This window comes from Pleurodeles waltl, chromosome 6 (assembly GCF_031143425.1).
Source record: "Pleurodeles waltl isolate 20211129_DDA chromosome 6, aPleWal1.hap1.20221129, whole genome shotgun sequence".
NCBI classification, from domain to species: Eukaryota; Metazoa; Chordata; class Amphibia; order Caudata; family Salamandridae; genus Pleurodeles; species Pleurodeles waltl.
In genome coordinates, this window is record NC_090445.1 from 1,276,285,211 (window position 1) to 1,276,303,493 (window position 18,283).

The 18,283-nt window shown below is 47.1% G+C and overlaps 1 protein-coding gene across 1 annotated transcript in view; it reads right to left on the reverse strand.

Annotated features, from left to right (window-relative positions):
- The window catches only part of LOC138300803 (SPARC-like), a 695,108-nt gene that overhangs the window by 320,056 nt on the left and 356,769 nt on the right, over positions 1-18,283 (reverse strand). The window lies entirely within an intron of this gene.

The window sequence follows — 18,283 nt, forward strand, 5'->3', positions numbered from 1 at the left end:
AAGTGACAGTGGACTTGGCAGCAGGAATGTCACAGCCAATGTTCTCAAACATGCTGACAAGAGTGTTGTCTGCCCTGATAAAACACATGTGCATCTACATTGTTTTCCCCCAGGTTGAAGATTTGGCCACAGTGAAGGCTGAGTTTTATGCAATGGGACGTATCCCCAACATAATTGGGGCGATTGATGGAACATATATTGCATTTGTCCCCCCCGCCAGAATGAACAGGTGTTCAGGAATTGTAAGAATTTTCAATCCAAAAATGTTCAGATGGTGTGCTTGGCGGACCAGTACATCTCCCACGTCAATGCTACGTATCCAGGGTCGGTGCATGATACCTTTGTCCTAAGGAATAGCAGCATCCCAAATGTGATGGCCCAACTACAGAGGCACAGAGTGTGGCTAATAGGTGAGCTCTGGTTCCCTCTCAGTACATGGTGATGTATGGGTATGGTGTGGGCCATGTAGGATAGTGTGTGGCTAACTGTTGTCCCTCAATATTTGCAGGTGACTCTGGTTACCCAAACCTATCATGACTGCTGACCCCTGTGAGGAATGCCAGGAAAAGGGCAGAAGAACATTATAATGAGGCACATGGGTGAACCAGAAGGATCATTGAAAGGACTTTTGGCCTCCTGAAGGCCAGGTTCCGGTGCCTCCATCTAACAGGTGGATCCCTGTGCTGCTCACCCAAGAAGGTCTGCCAGCTAGTGGTGACATGGTGCACCTGGCCCTCAGATGCCATGTCCTATTCCTGCAGGAGGAGGAGGAGGCTTGAGATGCCTGTGTGGCAGTAGTAGACCCTGTGGACAGTGAGGATGAGGAGGAAGAGGATGAGGATGAGGACAACAGAACATATGTGTTCCGACAATACTTCCAATGACACACAGGTAGGACAGTGTTACATCACATTTCATTTACTTTTGTTTTAATTTGTGTGGCAATGGCATGCTGATATTTTCAACTTCTATGCCCATTTACTGTTCCCTCTGGCAATTCATTTTGCAGATTTTGGTGACCTGACATATACTCCTGGTGTGATCACTTCAGCCAGCTACAGGTCATTAATCTATGCTTATTCTCTGTACAGTTGATTTGAAATGTTTGTACCTGTTACAATGAATACAAGTTTTGGCATACATGACATACTCCAAAATGTATTTTTTTCAAAGGGTGTTTATTGAAGTGCTAATATATAGAGGGGCAAGTGCAATGGGATGGGGTGATGATGGAGGAAAGTCTAGGGTATTGTTCCTGTCTATTTGTAGCACAGATGCATTGTCCAAGGGGACATAGGAAGGGGAGCAATGGCAGTTCATGGTGGACAGGGTGACTGAGTAGGACACAAGGGTGACAATCAGGAGAGTCTCATTTCCTGACGGGGGTCTTGGCAAGTGTCTCTGGCTTCTGTCTGGATCGCAGGGAACATTTGCAGGGTGGTTCACCTTCTGCAGGGGGAGGGTTGCTGGTGGCCTGTGAGTCCTGTGGAGGGGCCTCCTGGCCACTTGCGGCAGCAGAGGTGGAAGGCTGTTCAGATGTCTGGCTAGTGGCAGGAGCCCGCTGATGTGAGACTGCCTCCCTCATAATGCTGGCCATGTCTGCCAGCAACCCTGCTATGGAGATCAGTGTGTTGTTAATGGCCTGCAAGTCCTCCCTGATCCCTGGTAGTGTCCCTCCTGCAGCTGCCTGCTCTCCTGCACATTGTCCAGGATCTGGCCCATTGTGTCCTGGGAATGTTGGTAGGCTCCCAGGATCTCGGCAAGTGCCTCCTGGACAGTCAATTCCCTGGGCCTGTCCTCCCCCTGGTGCACAGCAGTCCCCCCAGTGTCCCTGTTGGCTTGTTCCTCTGTCCCCTGAATCGTGTGCCCACTATCACTGACCCCAGGTCCCTGATTGTCTTGGGTGCGAGGAGTGCCTTGGGGTCCCTGTAGAGGTGGACACACTGCTGATTGACGTGTCGGGGGGAAAGATGTATGGGTATACTGGGTGGGTGCTGTGGTGGTGTTTCCTGATGGGGGAGGCTCTGTGGTGGTGTGTGACTGGGCCTCGGTAACCGGCTGTCCAGTGGTCCCTGATGGGCCAGGTAGGTCATCCAGATCCTGAAGACCAGAGTTGCTATCATCTCTGTGGGCCTCTTCAGTTGGCGGACTTGATAGTGCTGGCACCTCCTCTCCACTGACATTGGCTGGGGTACCTGTGGGGATGTAAATGATGTGTTATGGTTCCTGTGTCTGACATATTGTATATTTGTGGCTTCCCTTCTTTGGTTGGTTTTGCCCTGCCAGCTTTCATTTGTGTATGTTAGCGTATGGTGGGCTAGTTAACTCTCTATAGTGTGCATGCGTTAGTGATGAATGTCCATGCAGGGCTGTGAGTGGTGTCCATGCATTGGTAGAGCATGCAGGCATTGGCATTGGGATAAGTGAGATGTAATGGTGGGGTGTGTGGGAAGTAGTCGAGTGATGCAAGTGAGGGTGAGGGTGAGGGTATGTGATGGCATGCAGGTAGGGGGGTGATAGTAGTAGAGAGTTGATTTACCAGAGTCCAGTCCTCCTACAACTCCAGCCAGGCACTCAGGATGCAGTATTGCCAAGACTTGCTCCTCCCATGCTGTGAGTTGTGGAAGAGGAGATGGGGTCCACCGCCAATCCTTTGTATAGCGAGCTGGTGTCTTGCTGCTATGGAACGTACCTTCCCCGTAGGTCGTTCCACCTCTTCCTGATGTCCTCCCTAGTTCTGGGGTGCTGTCCCATGGTGTTGACCCTGTCCACAATTCGCCGCCGTAGCTCCATCTTCCTTGCTATAGATATCTGCTGCACTTGTGCTCCAAATAGCTATGGCTCTACTTTGACAAGTTCCTCCACCATGACCCTTAGCTCCTCCTGTGTGAAACGGGGCTGTCTTTGTGGTGCCATGGGTGTTGAGTGATGTGTGCTGGTGAGGGTGTGTTGGGTAATGTGTTGGGGTGTGTGATGTAGACTGCGTGAGTGGTATATAGGTGTGAGTAGTGTGTGCCTCTAGTTGTGTCAGTGGTCTTGGTGTCTCTCTGCTGGCAGTTGTTTGTATTCGTAAAGGGTTGTGGGTAATGTGGTTGTCTGTTTTATAGTGGTGCGGTTGTGTGGGTGTGGTGTGTGTATGGGTGTCAGGTGTGTGTGTTGTTCGAATTGTCCAATGTGGTGTTGTCTTGTATGTGGGTGTCGATTGTGCACACAGCGGTATGTACCACCAATGATTTACCGCAGTTGAATGTCTGCTGTGGTGATTCGTGGGCCATAATGTAGTGGGCGGATTTCTGTTGGCGTAACAGTGTGGGTTTAGGAACAGCCAGTTTATCACCGACCTTTGGTCTGGCAGATTTGTGTATGTAGCTGAATACTGACGGATTGGTGTGTGTGTGTCATAATATGGTGAACGGATATCCGCCGCAGCAGCAGTAAGTTGCCCGCCATCAGTGTGGCAGAATGTGGGATTTACTGGCAGTGTCATAATGATGGCCTCTATGTTATAATGGGGTTGTTTTATTTTTGTTTTAATAAGGGAGCCACTTGGTACTTCTTGCCAGGTGTTCAAGTTCAGCTTTATTTCAGTAAAAAATACCATAAAAACACATTTTACAAAACACTTTTGATAAATATAAAGAAAAAAAAGGAAAAAAACAAGAACAAAATCCTCTGGCTAATAATTTCAAACATTCAAATTAACACTATATACCATAAGCAACATCTAAAATAGGAATAAAAATACAGAGATAAAACTACAGTGCAATATAAATACATTTGAGTTTATAACCAAATATTGAGAATGTAACCTCACAGGAGAAACAAATATCTTGTTCTCAATTTAATACTTCACATTCATAAGTTGTCTATAAAAAGCTAATCTATTGGGCTGCGACTCCACGCTCAACTCAACTTAAATACAATGCATTATAAATTACCCCTCAAAGATTTTGCTCTAATATGCCAGATTGCCTCTAAATATATTGCCAATGCACATGCCTCAGTCCCATGAGGGTTTGTTTTGCAAATCCTAAGGGCTAAAGGCCGGTTCTTAAGACCCATGGATCTGCAAAGTGGTATAAACCAACTGGCCCTCTGCTTGAAATAGGCGGAACAATGAAATAAAACATGGGCAGTGCACTCAGCAATTCCACATCCCATTGGATATAAATCTGAGTGTCTTTCATGTTGGGTCCATCTACAAGTGAAAGTGCGTAGTGGTAGAGATACTAATCTAAATCTGATATAAAGTGCATGTGCTAGAGGAGATATAATCAAATCCATGTAATGTTCAAATTCATAGTGGCACTTGACTGATATAAAACTATCTATCATACTAAAAGAAGGCACCTCTGCTAACTTGTCCACTTGTAGGCATTGCCAATACGTGTCCTTTACAACCTGCATGGCATTTTTTGGGAGATGAAAGGGGTCTGACCAATCGACACCCAACCCAAGTTTAGTAAAAGTATTTTCAACATAATTACACCACATAATTTCTTTAGTTCAAGTACTCAACGAGACACTCAGCCATGTTCTATATGGGCTGAAGATGTCCATAGACCAGATCCTTATCCAATACAACAGTGGCCTTAAAGCAGTTATATGTGAGATAGAGTATAGATTTAAATCCATCTGGATAGACAGTGTGGGGGAGCTTACAGGTATTTTTAACAAGGCTTTTATGAAAAACAATTCAGCACTCTCTAGATCCTTCAAATTGCTGTGTCCCCAAAGCTCTGCACCATAAAACCCCCTCAATGACTTGAGTTTTGTATATTTCTATCACAGGAGTGATGGCAAATCTAGAAGATAATACACCCGACTTTTGTTTCAGGCTCATAAAGGACTTCCATAGTTGAGCCGGCCATTTGTGTGAGTCCTCCAAACTGACACCCAGGTAGTCAAAGTAGGACCATCCAAAAATATCTGTTTCCTCACTTTGTGTTTTATGTCACCAAAAACCATGTATTTGGTTTTGGAAGTAATTATTTTTAAACCATGGTCCCTACAGAAGCCCATAAACGTCTCAAGTAAGTTAGCAAGTCCAAAGGCAGTTTGCGATAATAACAAGATATCACCGGCAAGCAACAAACAAGGAGTTTTTACCCCACCTAATTTGGGTGTGTCATTAACACAATCCAATAAGTAAGGAATGCAAGCATTAATAAACAATAGGTAGAGTGTGGGGGCCAGCACACAACCCAGTCTCATCCCTCTATGAATTGGGATCTATCTCTCTCGTTAATTCCCCGTTTATTCCCCATCGAATTCTGGCGTAACTCTCAGAATACAAATCTTTAATCAGGTTTAGTAGAGGTCCTGGGACTCCAGCTCTGTCCAGGACCTCCCACAATTTACAGCGCAGGACTAAATAAAAAGCGGACTTGAGATCTATGAAAGCAACAAAGAGTTTCTCTGTGTCTAAGTTCACTGTCTTCCATTTAATCGTAAGGAAGCGAAAGACCTGGTCAACTGTGCTTATTGTCTGCCAAAGCCTGCCTGAAAGTGCCTAGGGGCTTGACTTTCTTCTATCCATTCATTGAGCCTAACCTTGGGGGTTATCCAAAAGACTAATTGGTCTGTATTTTCCCAGGACAGCCCTATTCCCTTTTTTATGAATGGGACAAATAATTGCTCCCTTCCAAGACCGAGGGTAATTGCCACTTTCCAGGACGGTATTTGACACCATATTAACATAGGGGCCCCAATAATCAAGATCAGATTTAAACAGATCGGTAGGTATACCATGCAACCCAGGTGCCTTTCCTGATTTTTTAGCCTTAATGGCTATCTCCGTTTCCTTAAGAGTAAATGGGGGTAAGACTGTCTACAGAGGAAAAAAACATATGTTGATCTACTATCATTGGCAATGAGAAAAACAGGCTCATAGCTACACAATTCAGTAAAGTGGCCAATCCAATTTTTGGGGGGATCATGACAGTCAGGGCTAAGAATCTCATTTCGTCCATTTTTGGCCACCTAGGACCAAAAACGTTTTAGATTTCTATCCTTGGCTGTTATTAGTAATTACTGCCATAAGTACTCTTCCCAATGGTTTTTGCTGGTCTTCAATACAGATGCATACTCACGCCTTGCAGAGATTATCATAGATCTATCTTAAATGTTATTGCTTTTAAAGGACTACTCTTAGCTTCTCTACATGCCTTGCCAAACCACCTATGGTGCGATCGTGCTTTCAAATGTTTATTCTCCCTAGCAGTTCTAAAAAATAACTCTTTCAAGGAAGAAAAAAGGCCTACATGCAAGGCTATAACCTCATTCGGGGTACATGAACGAAGACCATCAGATAATTGATGGGTTGATACTGGGACACGCATTTATGCCCAAAGTTTGTTAGAGCTTGTAAAGGAATCTCATTTCAAGGCACTCTTGTTGGAAGACACCACTGAGGATGGGGTGCCGCCATTATTTTGTTGTACATCTCTTTTGGCAAAAAACTGCCTATAATATGTTACCAAGATTGGAGCGCGATCACTATTATATTGGTTACCCACCCTAATGTCTTTAATGGCATTATATATCCTCACATTAATAAGCACAAGGTCAAGCACACTATTGTAAGACCCTCTAAAAAAACTAGGGTTTTGCTGTAGTATCCGAAGGAAAATACCCATTTCCTGGGTGAAGACCATGAGTTATCATAAAATCTATGACCTGGAGAGCCCTGATGCTGGATTTAGGCTGTTTCCTCTGAGACAAAAAAGGAGGAATTCTCCATATTGAGTCCCCTATCTGCGTGATCTCAGAGAAAGCAGAGTTCCACTCAAGGGACACATTAAAATCACCAGCTACAATAATAAAGTGTGAAGAAAGAAAATCCAACACAAGGGCATTCAACATCTCAATAGTTTTAGACATTTGGGGCCAGATGTAGGTACCAAAAAATTAGCGACTCGCAATTTGCGAGCAATGTTCGACTCGCAATTTGCGTGTCGCTAATAGGAATGCAGGTACAACTTCCGGTGACAAATTGCGACTCGCACCCGGAGTCGCAACGCAGATAGCGAGTCCGCTGTCTGCGAGGTCGCTTTTTGCGACCGCGCAAAAAACAGACAGGCAAATTTGCGAGTGGGTGTCGCAAATTGCGATTATCATGAAAATTGATTGCAGGTGCTGCAGAACACTCCAGAAACCACTCCAGGACACTCTGGAAACACTTCCTGGCACATGATGATGACATCACAGCCAGGAAGTTTACAAATACACCTGGGAGGAGGGAGGACCACACCCTTTTTAACAGCAGAACTGCAAACAGAGCAACAGCAACAATGGCTGACACTCCCAGAAAGAGGAAATTGACATTTGCTGAGAAGGAGCTGGAGGTGCTGACAGAGGAATGCTGTCAGCACCATGATGAGCTATTTGGGAAGGCAGCCCTCAATGTGCCAGACTCTACTAAAAAAAGAATTTGGCAGGATATTCAGGAAAAGGTGAACTCCCTGGGGGTCAGCTACAGGAGTGTCGATGAGATAAAGAAGAGGTGGTATGACCTCCGCTCCCCGACCAAGGAGAGGGTGGCAGAAAGGCTCCGGGAGATGAGAGGCACAGGAGGGGGACCATCATCCATACCACCACCCACACCCCTGGAGGAAAGGGTGGAGGAGACCCTGGAGCAGGAGGCTGTAACAGGATTCGGAGATCTGGGCACCTCTGAGCCCAGGACATCAACCGGTACCATGTGATATGCCTGTACCCCCATCAATGCCATACCCCCACCCACCATGTACACAGGGGCATGCAAAACCAAGATAGCTCCATTTCAGGGTAGCATATACCAGCATGATGCATTATGGGCAATGTAGTCAAGTAGGCAGTCAATAGGCAAATGTTTATTAGGAAGTGTGCAACAGATAGTAGACATTGACAGTCTGTTCCCCATGTCCCACAGGTCTCCCACAAGACCCCACCACCAGCCACAGCAGCCAGGTACCAACAGTCAGCCAGCCCCATGAGGAAAGCACAGGAGCAGCCACCATTCCCACCTGCACCACCAACACCATCCCCTTGATGACAACACTTGCTGCAACAGTGGTTCCGGAGGCTGCACCAGCAACAGCCAGGAGTGCCACGGCACATCTCACAGGGCATCCACCGCTGCGCAGGCGACGCAGGTTGAGGAGAGCAGGGCTGCAGGACGAGTCAGGGCGTCCATCCACCACCATGACAGAGGCACAACTGCTACGTGGTCAGCGCCTGCAGAACCAAATGTTAGGGAAGATTAGTGGGGTTCTGCACCGCTTTGTAAGGAGCAATGAGAACAGCATGCAGCAGCTCCATGCACAACTGGACGTAATAGGCAACAACACTGGGGACCTAGCCCTGTCCATGCGTGAACTGGTGGCTGGACTGCTGTCACAGAGCGAGGTTGGGCGGCGCAGGGACTGCCAGCTGCTCCAGAGGCTGGACAGGATGGCCTCCTCAATTTGCAGACTGGCAGTCAACACCACTGGGCTGTCAAGAAGCACAGTCGGCCTCAAGGTGGAAATGGGCCTCTTTGCAGGTGATGTGGCAAGAGGCCTGGGCCGGATCACCCATGTGATCGACCTCATGGAGGTACGGCATGTGTCCAGGGGTACAGAGGACACCCCACAGGACAGCGAAGAGGGCTCCACTGTGAGCAGTGTCTCTGCTGGTGACACTAGGGTGCTCCGGAGTGGGAGTACGAGGCAGAGCACTGCTGAACAACCTGGGACCAGCCAGGCTGGCAGAGGCCGCCGTAGGCCATAAACTAAACACTGTCCCTGATGTTGGGGCACATGATGGCAATGTGCCCCATGCCAGGTTGGCTTTCTGAACTCCCTGAACAGTTTGTCATTGTAAATAGTTCAATTTCTGCACATATTAAATAATTTTATTGTTCCACTTAACAAATGGAGTGTTTTGTCAATAGGTGAGTATGGTTGAAGTTGACACGTACCTTCCAAAGTATTGGGTTGCGATGTGTTGCCGTCTCAGTCTGCCTTGATTTGCGATGCTCCGATCCCCATGATGGCGATGTGGTTGCTCTTGCTCTTCATCCTCAGAATCTGGGTCTGCAGGGGTGAGAAGTAGCCCCCGTCGGGTGGCAATGTTGTGCAGGATAGCGCATGCGACAACAATTTTGAATGCCGTTATGGGGGTATACTGGAGGGCACCTCCACTTCGGGGGAGGCATCTGAACCGTGCTTTCAGCAATCCAAAGGTGCGTTCAATCAGGTTCCTGGTCCTCTTATGTGCACTGTTGTATCGTCTCTCACATTCATTGCTGGGTGTTAAGTACGGAGTCATTATCCATGGCCGTAGTGTATATGCACTGTCACCTGTTGGGCACAAACAGTACACTGTTAGAAAGTCCTGGTTGGTGTGCACATTGATCTGTGTGTATGTCTACAAGGTGTATGCAGCTCTACCTAGGAGGTATCCGTCTCCAAACTCCCTACGTTCCAGGCGTTGGTGTATCCCACTGTGCCTAAAAATGTAGGAGTCATGAGTACTGCCTGGAAATTTCGCTACAATGTCAGTGATGACATAATGGGCGTCACAAACAACCTGAATATTGAGTGAGTGGGTACACTTTCTGTTGTGGAACAGATATTCCAGGTTTGAAGGAGGGCATATTTGAATATGTGTCCCATCTACACACCCTATGACATGGGGAAAGTTGGCAATCCGGTAAAAGTCCAACTTGGTACTGTTAATTTCTGCCTCATTCCTGGGTAGGTATATGTAGTGAGACATGTGTGTGAGTATGGCATCTAGGAATGCCCTGAGGTACCTTGATAGTGCACTTTGCGATACCCCACCTGCCACAGCAATGACCCCCTGATAGCTCCCCGAGGCCAAGAGGTGCTCCTCCTCTGCTGGGCTGCGTGGACTCTCTTCCTCACTGCTATCAGGTATATCTCCGCCATCTTGAGTAACCCAGATGCCTTCTGGGTCTCCTTTTATACTTTGGTAATGATTACCACCTGCTCTGAGTTAGTGGTAAATGGGACATGCAAACTGGGCTTTTTGTGACTAGTCGCAATTTGCGAGGTACAATTGCATATGGTTTGCGACTCGCAAATTGCGACTTCCTATTAGCGGGTCGCAAAATGGGGTCGCACATTTTGCGAGTCGGTAATGTCTCGCATCGCTTTTTGCGAGTCGGTAATGGGATTTTTGCATCCCATTTCCGATTTTGCGGAGTCGCAAATAGCGATTCGGGCCATTTGCGACTCGCAAACGTTTGCTACATCTGGCCCTTGGTTCGGAGGGCCTGGTCTGTTGTAGACATTGCAGAAAACAGAAAACCCTGCTTTGAATCTATTGAGCGGGCCAATATGTCAACGGAATCCTTGTAAATTTCCTTAATTTTGCCCACCTCGGAAATTCTTATCCATGTAATGAGACCCCCCGCTGCTCTTCCAGCAGGAGACGGGCTAGCCTCCTTGCAAAAGGAGCTATACCCCTGTCTATGAACATTTGATGTGGCCCAGGTTTCCTGAAACAAACAGATATTACATGTATTGATGTACTCCCCCCAATCAACATCAACATCATCTAGTTTATTTCGAATTCTGGCCACATTCCATGTCATAAATTCTGGGGTTGAGGTCTCAGGACCCGTAGAGTCCTTCTGGGGGAGCTCCAGAGTACAAGTTCTTACAGAACTCTCCATTGATTTTGATTTTGCCATATTTACATTGTACACTAAGGCCAGGTTCCTAGGGGAAAATGGTTCTAGATCTGGATCACTGACTGGCTGCAGGTTAGCTGCCAGGGGGAGTACAGTATTAGCCCGGAAGGCTGGAGAAAAAAACAGTCAATCAATATCTGAAGCAACGTCTGTTTGTACTATCTCCCGTGAATTGATCCTCTCAATCGAACACACGTGCTCATTCTTATGGGCCTTGAGGGGCGTCACTTCAGATGGAACTGAGGCCCGGGTTCCCTCATTTTGGGATCTGATGTTCGCAGTGGTGGAAATTCTCTTCGGCAAGTGACTATCCACAGGCCAACAGCTTTCGAGACAAATATTTGAACCATTTCGCAAGGAATTGCGAGCCTCCAGGCATAACAAGCCCTTTACCAACCTAGGACTAGATAGCATTAGCTTAATAATATCCCAATGGCCCGCCTTCTCAGTGAAACATTCAGCAGATAATATATCTGAATGGATAATGGAACCACATTGTCTGTTGTTCCGTATCCAATGAATGGCCTTATTTATTAATGATGATCTATCTTCACGTATATTAGGAGATAATAAAGATACCTTGCACATATAGATTGGATAGCCACTACTGGAAAAAGATTGAAAGAAGTTTGTGCAGTAGTAGAGTCCCACGTCAATTTTGCATGAGGTCGAGGAGCAGGTAAGACACAAGAATGACCCTTTGTACCAGATGGAATAGTTGGACTAGCCTGAGATTCTCTGTAACCATAAACCGACCTGACAAGAGGACTAGATCCACCCGCATTCCTCCCGATTCCTTGTTTTGAGGAGGTGAGGGTGGTAGTAATGGACTTTTCCTTGTGAATAGGTACAGTATCCCTCATCAAGCTGATGGAACGAAAAGTTTTTAATACTTCAGCTCCCTCACAGCTTCTTTTATGCCAGTAATAAGAGAAACCACATCCTCCTGAGAAAGGGCTGCAATGAAGTGTTGACTTAAAGGTTGCGGACTTAGAATAGGACTTCCTTGTTCGTGTTCATGGAAGTAATCGTGAGTCTCCATGGGGGAGAAACGATTTGTACAGGGAATATCGTGAACAATCACGTTGCCTGACAAAGCGTTCTCTGTAATTAAATGTGATGGACTAGTTCCCATGGCCTTTGCATTTGAACCTTCAGCTTGAACTGCCGGTATCGTCAAAATATTGTCATTTGAAGAAGTGTTGTCTTTACTAGGAAGTCTAGCCTTCAGAAAGGGAGAAAGGGAGCCGCTTTTCAATCCTTTCGGTGGATACTTCTCCTTTTTCTTCAACGAGGATTCTACCTCCTCAATCAAAGTGTCTAATTCATTGGTTACACAATTAGAAAAAGTATGTGGCATTTGGTGGAGCTTAGGAATTTTCGTTTGCACTGAGCCCACTGTTGGACTTCCTTTTGCCTTACACTTCCCCATTCTTGCGCTACTAAATAATCTGCAACACAGCACTGTCAATGCCAAACAACAACGTGTTTCAACCACAGTTCCTACCTCACGGGTAAGAGGGGTTGCCCAGCCCGGCCTCAGTCAGTCTCAGATGGGCGCGGATGGGCCCGCCCTTGGCCCGAGCTTTGCCTGGGCGCGGCCCGTGCATGTCCCGCACTCACGGAATCGAAGACGCTCTTTAGTGTCGGCTGCGGCAATAAGTGACGCCCCCTGTGTCACTGGGGGCAGCGTCTCAGGTGCTGGCATCCCTCGCTGCAGGAATCGAAGACACTCTTTAGCGTCGGCTGCAGCAACAAGCGCCATCCCCTCTGCCCCTGGGGGCAGCATCTCAAGTGCTGCCGTCCCGAGCTGGCGTCAATACAATTCAGTGCTTACTTCATACAGAAATATAAAAGGTTCTGTCAAGACAGAAAAGATAGAAAATGGGACCAGACAACCGAAGAAGATTGCTCTGGCCCACTCGCAATGAGGGCCTTTATCCACAGTACTATAAAAAGGTGCTATATCTAGATGGTCAGTGTGGTTGAAGCAAGTCTTTTCTCAAGCACTCATCGATAGCTGCAATAAATGGAAGGGAGCCTACAATATTTTGATACTCTTCTCTTTCACCAATCACAGAGGCCTTCTTGTTCAGCGGGTTGCAGAAATACCTCAGCAACCATACCTTTTGATATTACTTGCACCATTTCTCCAAATAAATATTTATCACCAGTGAAATGTAAGCAGCTGCCAATGGTGAAATCCTTCATGCTCTACGCAGAAGGGATCCACACACAACCCACTGGCAAATCATCTTTGGGTATACCACAATACTGGACAGGACGGTATTTGCTCAGGAAGCATCAAACTCCAGCTCCCAGCAGTGCCTCAGCCAGCACGAGGGGGCCCAAGCCCACTCCGATCCCAGGGTAATCACATACATCCAGTGCGGCGGTTCTGTTTGCTGGTCCTCTTACCCTCAATTCTCTTCAAGACTCCACCACAATGTGCCTCTTCCAGGTAGCCTCCCCCACCAGCAACCTGGTCTGAGGGTTGCCGAAGCTTGCACATGGGGAGGTCCGGTAAGCTACTGCTGTCCAGGTTTGAGTGGGGGGTTATGGGACAGTTGGAATATAGGTAGACTGTACACTATTAGATTATTTTTCCTTTTATGTGTACGTGCAGGAGACGCAATGGCACCCTTTCACCTCAAATTGATGACTGTTACACAGACCATAGGGCAACCGACTCTAAATGTTACATTCATGTCCTGGAATATCAGGGGTTTGAACAACTCATGCAAGGGGAAGAAAGTCCTAAATATTTAATTAGACATGGCCAACTGATCATTTTTCTGCAGGAGACTCATTAATCACCTACTTCTAGCTGTACATTTACTAAACAATGGGGCCCTCACCGATACTACTCAAACTACAGCTCAGATTTCCAACATGTCTGCATACTGATCCATAAAATGTTACCTTTTCATCCTCAGCACACTATTGCAGACACTCAGGGTAGATTACTCCTTCTGTGAGGCATATTAGCGGGCCATAGAAACTCACTACGCAATATATATGCCCCTACTGTACACATCACAGATTTCTTTTACACGCTTCAAATGCTTATTGACAGAAAACCCTCGGACATCTGATAATAGGGGGGGACTTAAATTTTCCGTAGGACCACATCCTTACATCCCGCTAATGAAACCCAATCCCTGCAAGTTTTACACAATATATGTCATCCCCACTCACTGAGGGACCCTTGGCAGCTAATGCCCACCACCACACTGATCTACAAATTCTATTCTGCCCATCATAATACCTGCTCTCACATTGATTTTTGGCTCATGGCACCCCAGACATGGCCCTGGCTCTGTTCTGTGTCCCACCTCCCGTGGACCCTCTCAGATCACTCTCCAGTCCAATTCCACCTATGCATCCCCTGCGTGGATTATAGGGAGCGTCCATGGCACTTACCCGTTATGGCTCTGCATGACGAGGTATTTCGATCGGAACTCTGCTCTGCTGTTATAGTATACTTTGCCATTAACATGGCTTCATTTACATCCAATGCAGCATTGTGGGAGGTGTGCAATGCCTACATTCGAGGCATCACTATAGTTAAACACGCAGGGGTCCTGCAAACTATCCACTGGTATATTAGCCATGTGGAAGCAGTGGTAGTTGATGCGGACAGCAGAGAAGCCTCGCGACCAGCCGGGGCACGCTTGCTTGCCTGAGCCAAATTGCTGGTTAAATTTCCTGGGAGCTGGAGGACCGTGAGCAACAGTTCCTGGATAAATGTCTTATATGGCTCCCCAGGTCTATTTCTTATATCCATGAACTACGGGGTCCAGTAGCTGAAGGACCTCAATGATCTCCGAGGTACAGTCACTACTATTTAATTATTACAAGCAACTCCGTGGCTGGGCTGATCCCCTGAGATGCTGCAGAATCTGGAGCAGGTGGCCATGATGTGGCTGAACTCGGCACAGCAGCAATATATAAGTGAGCCATTCACAGCTGAGGAGGTGATGCTGGCCATTGATTCACTAAACGGTTCTAAGGCACAAGGGACGGGCGGGTTTACTTGTGTCTTTTATAAGGCATACATGCACATCCTGGCCCCTACCTTCTAGACATGAACCAGGAGGCCATGGACGAGGAAGCTGCTTCCGCCCACACTTCAGGAGGCTCTGGTCACTTTGCTACTAAAACCAGACAAGCACCCCACCCTATGTGATTCACACCGACAGCTGTCACTTTTGAATTTGATAATGAAATTCTGGCAAAGATGGTGCCTAACAGGCTGTTTCTACTGCTGGACAGGAGAATCTCACCAGCTCAATCACGATTTGTGCCTCACAGGTCCACATCGCATAACCTGTATGCAATGTTTGTTTCCCTTCATAGAGTTTCCTCTAAAATAGCAGCCGCAGTTGTCCTACTAGACGTGGAGAAGGCCTTTGATTAATTGGAATGGCCTTTCCTAGAGGCAACTCTCCATAACCTCAGCATGCCCCGGGCTTTATCTCCTCAATCAGGCTGCTGTACTCCTCTCCTACTGCCGTATTTGAGTTAACGGCACATTGTCGCATGTCTTTCCCATCACTAGGGGAACTCGGCAGGCGCCCCCTATCACTCCTCCTCTTCATAATTGCTATGGACCATCTGATATTGCACCTTCGGGAGTAACACTTACACAGAGGATTTCAATTCAAGACTGGATCCCTATTGATCTCCCTATTTGCGGATGACATCCTCTTGTTTCTCCATCATCTCTTCACAAACCTGAACCCGGTGCTGGCGGAGAATGATCGGTTTGGCGATTTCTCAGGATTAGGATTAATTGACAAAAGTCCGAGCTATACCTCCTCACAGAGGTAACCACCCCCGTGGGCTGTGAGTTCCCTCTCTCCTGGGGTGAGAACCAGGTTAAATATTTGGGTAGTTATATACATCGAGGTAAGGAACACATACTTAGACTAAATTACAGACCCGCAATGGAAAGATTAAATATACAGATAGACCGCTGGATCCGCCTTCCCCACTCCATGGCTGGCCGGACTGCGGCCGGGCCCTGAGGCCAACCTCCCTACAAGCACCCAATCTTTCACCGTGTACTGTGAGTACATCAGTGTTTTATTGGGTGCATTGGTGTGTGGCCAGTCTGTGAGTGGGTGCATGAGGGTGTCCGTAGGTCTTTGAGTGGGTGCGTGAGTGTTTGAGTGGGTCTATAAGTAGGTGTGTTAGTGTCTGAGTGAGTCTGTGAATAGGCGCATAAGTGTCTGAGTAGGTGTGTGAATGGGTGATTGTGTTTGAAAGTGAGGAAGTGAGAAAGAAAGTATGAGGGAAAGAGATAGAGACATTTTAGGCTTTAATATCTCATATACTTACAATGAAATATTTGTGTTCAATTTAAAATAAAAAAATCTATTAATTATTTTAAATAAAATTATTTTTATTTAAAAAACAAATGAGGGAAAGGAGTCCAGCTGAACTTGAACTCCCAAAGCTCAGTGTGAAAGTCTGTGACCTTCGTACTGAGTTATGAGGGTTTATGTTTTTTAAGTTATTTTTAGCCCTTTATGGGCTTTCTAGGACTGCAAGGAAGCCCTTAAGGGCTCCCTTATAGTCCCTATTTTTTAAAATGTATTTCTTCACATATATATATATATATATATATATATATATATATATATATATATATATATATATATATATATATTTGTTTTAATTTTAATCAAAAGCCCTTACAGGCTAACTGGCATTTAAGGCTTCCCTCGCAGTGCCACTGCTTCAGCAAGCAAGGAGCTTCTTTGACAGCAGCTCCCTGCTTTCTGAAGCATTTCATCTCTGTTGCCTGCACGCCTGCTTTACTGGTCCCGCTGTCAAAACCCAAAGTGTTTGCTGTAGCTTGGCTGCAGCCAAGTAACAGGAAACAGCTATGTACCGGGGCCGGGCACCCCAGAACATAGCAGCCAGCTCTGGGGGGTGGTGGTCCAGAGGGCCATCAGTAGATCTAAGAGGGAGGCCGCATGGCCCCCTCCAACATATGCATAACCCCAAGGAGGTGGTGGTCCCTGAGTCCCTGGGGCTTGGTGGTCCCATAGGAATCCCTTTTCGTTTTATTGAAGGTGCCCTGGGGGTGGTGGTGCTCCAAGTACACTGTTGCACCACGGGTGGTGGTCCCTGGAGCAGTGGGGGGCACCCCCGCATAATATTAGCTCAATGCCCCGGGAGATGGTGGTCTCCGGGGAATCGGTAGAGGGCAGGGTGACCCACCACACATATTAGATGAAAGCCCTAGGGAGGTGGCAGTCCCCAGGACAGGGGGGGCAAAACTCAGCCCCGGGAAGGTGGTGGTCTGCGGGGCGTCGGATGGGGCCAGGAGGCCCCCCTCCTTTTTTTTTTAAAAAGCCCCTGGGACTTGGCCCACCCAGAGGCATTAGACTAACTAAGCACAGAAGACCATGCTTCATTGTTTTTTTTTTACAGCACAGTTGCTGATCCACCGTGTCTCCCCTTGTGAAAAAAAACAGAAATTCTTTTTAGCCCTGGGTACGTGATCCCTTTCGGACCCCACCACCAGAGCTAAGGGGTCAGGGTGTTCGCACCCTGGCCCCTTTTCCTTTTTTTTTTTCATTTTCTTTTGGGACTCTGCTTAGAAAAATTCCCAAGATGGCTGACAACACTTCAATGATTTCTGTTGTTGAACACTGCACAGCCAATGACATCTCGAGATCGGGAAGGGTCGCGAATCCTTTGCATCCCTAGATATAGAAATTTGTTTTCCCCTTAATTTCTCAAAAACTACTGAACGGAATTACACTGAAATAAAAAAAAACAACACTCTTTCTTGATCAGGACCTACCTTCCTGCAAAATTAGGTGTAATTCCGTCCAGTAGTCTTTGCACTATTGCTGTTCAAAATCCCTATGGAAAAATGAAAGGGGAAAACGTGTTTTGGGACCCCTCTTTTTTCTCATCCCCCCCCCCAGATGGATGTGTGGCTTTGTGTCTTTGTGGGGTGGGTCCAAGACAGACCCCCCCCAAGGGGTCAAAAGCATCTAGTTTTTATCAGCTTAACATGGTTGATCCACCGATTCATGATACATATTAAAAAGTGTAGATGCTCTAGGGTGGGCCAGGACCTGAGGGGGCAGCACATCACATTTTTACAGGGGATGGCAGCCCTCCATTCCTCAGGGCCAATGCTTATTTAAAGTAGAGAGTGGCATGTAGCTCTCTCCCTGAGCCTGCTTGTTGCCCTGGGGGCCCCATTCCCCAGCACTGTATCTGATATATAAGGGCCGAGGGACATGCAACCCCAGGGACTCCATCACCCAGGGCCATTTCTAACATAAAGGGGAGGAGCCATGTGGCTCCCCTCCATGAGCCACTGTTGGGCCCTGGTGACCTCATTTCCGGCTGCAGATTGAATGTTAGGGAGGAGGTATGGGCCCCCACCCTGAGTCATACACTGGCTCCAGGGAACACATCCCCAAACTCTGGTGTAGCAGTGTCCCACAGATCTCATTCCTTGGGACACTGCTGTTTTGTTGCCCACAAGAGTGCGGGCAAACACTGTTCACACTCTCCCGGTCAGAAAACTAAACTTTGCGCCCACCCTGTGAAAGTAGTGCAAAATGCTGC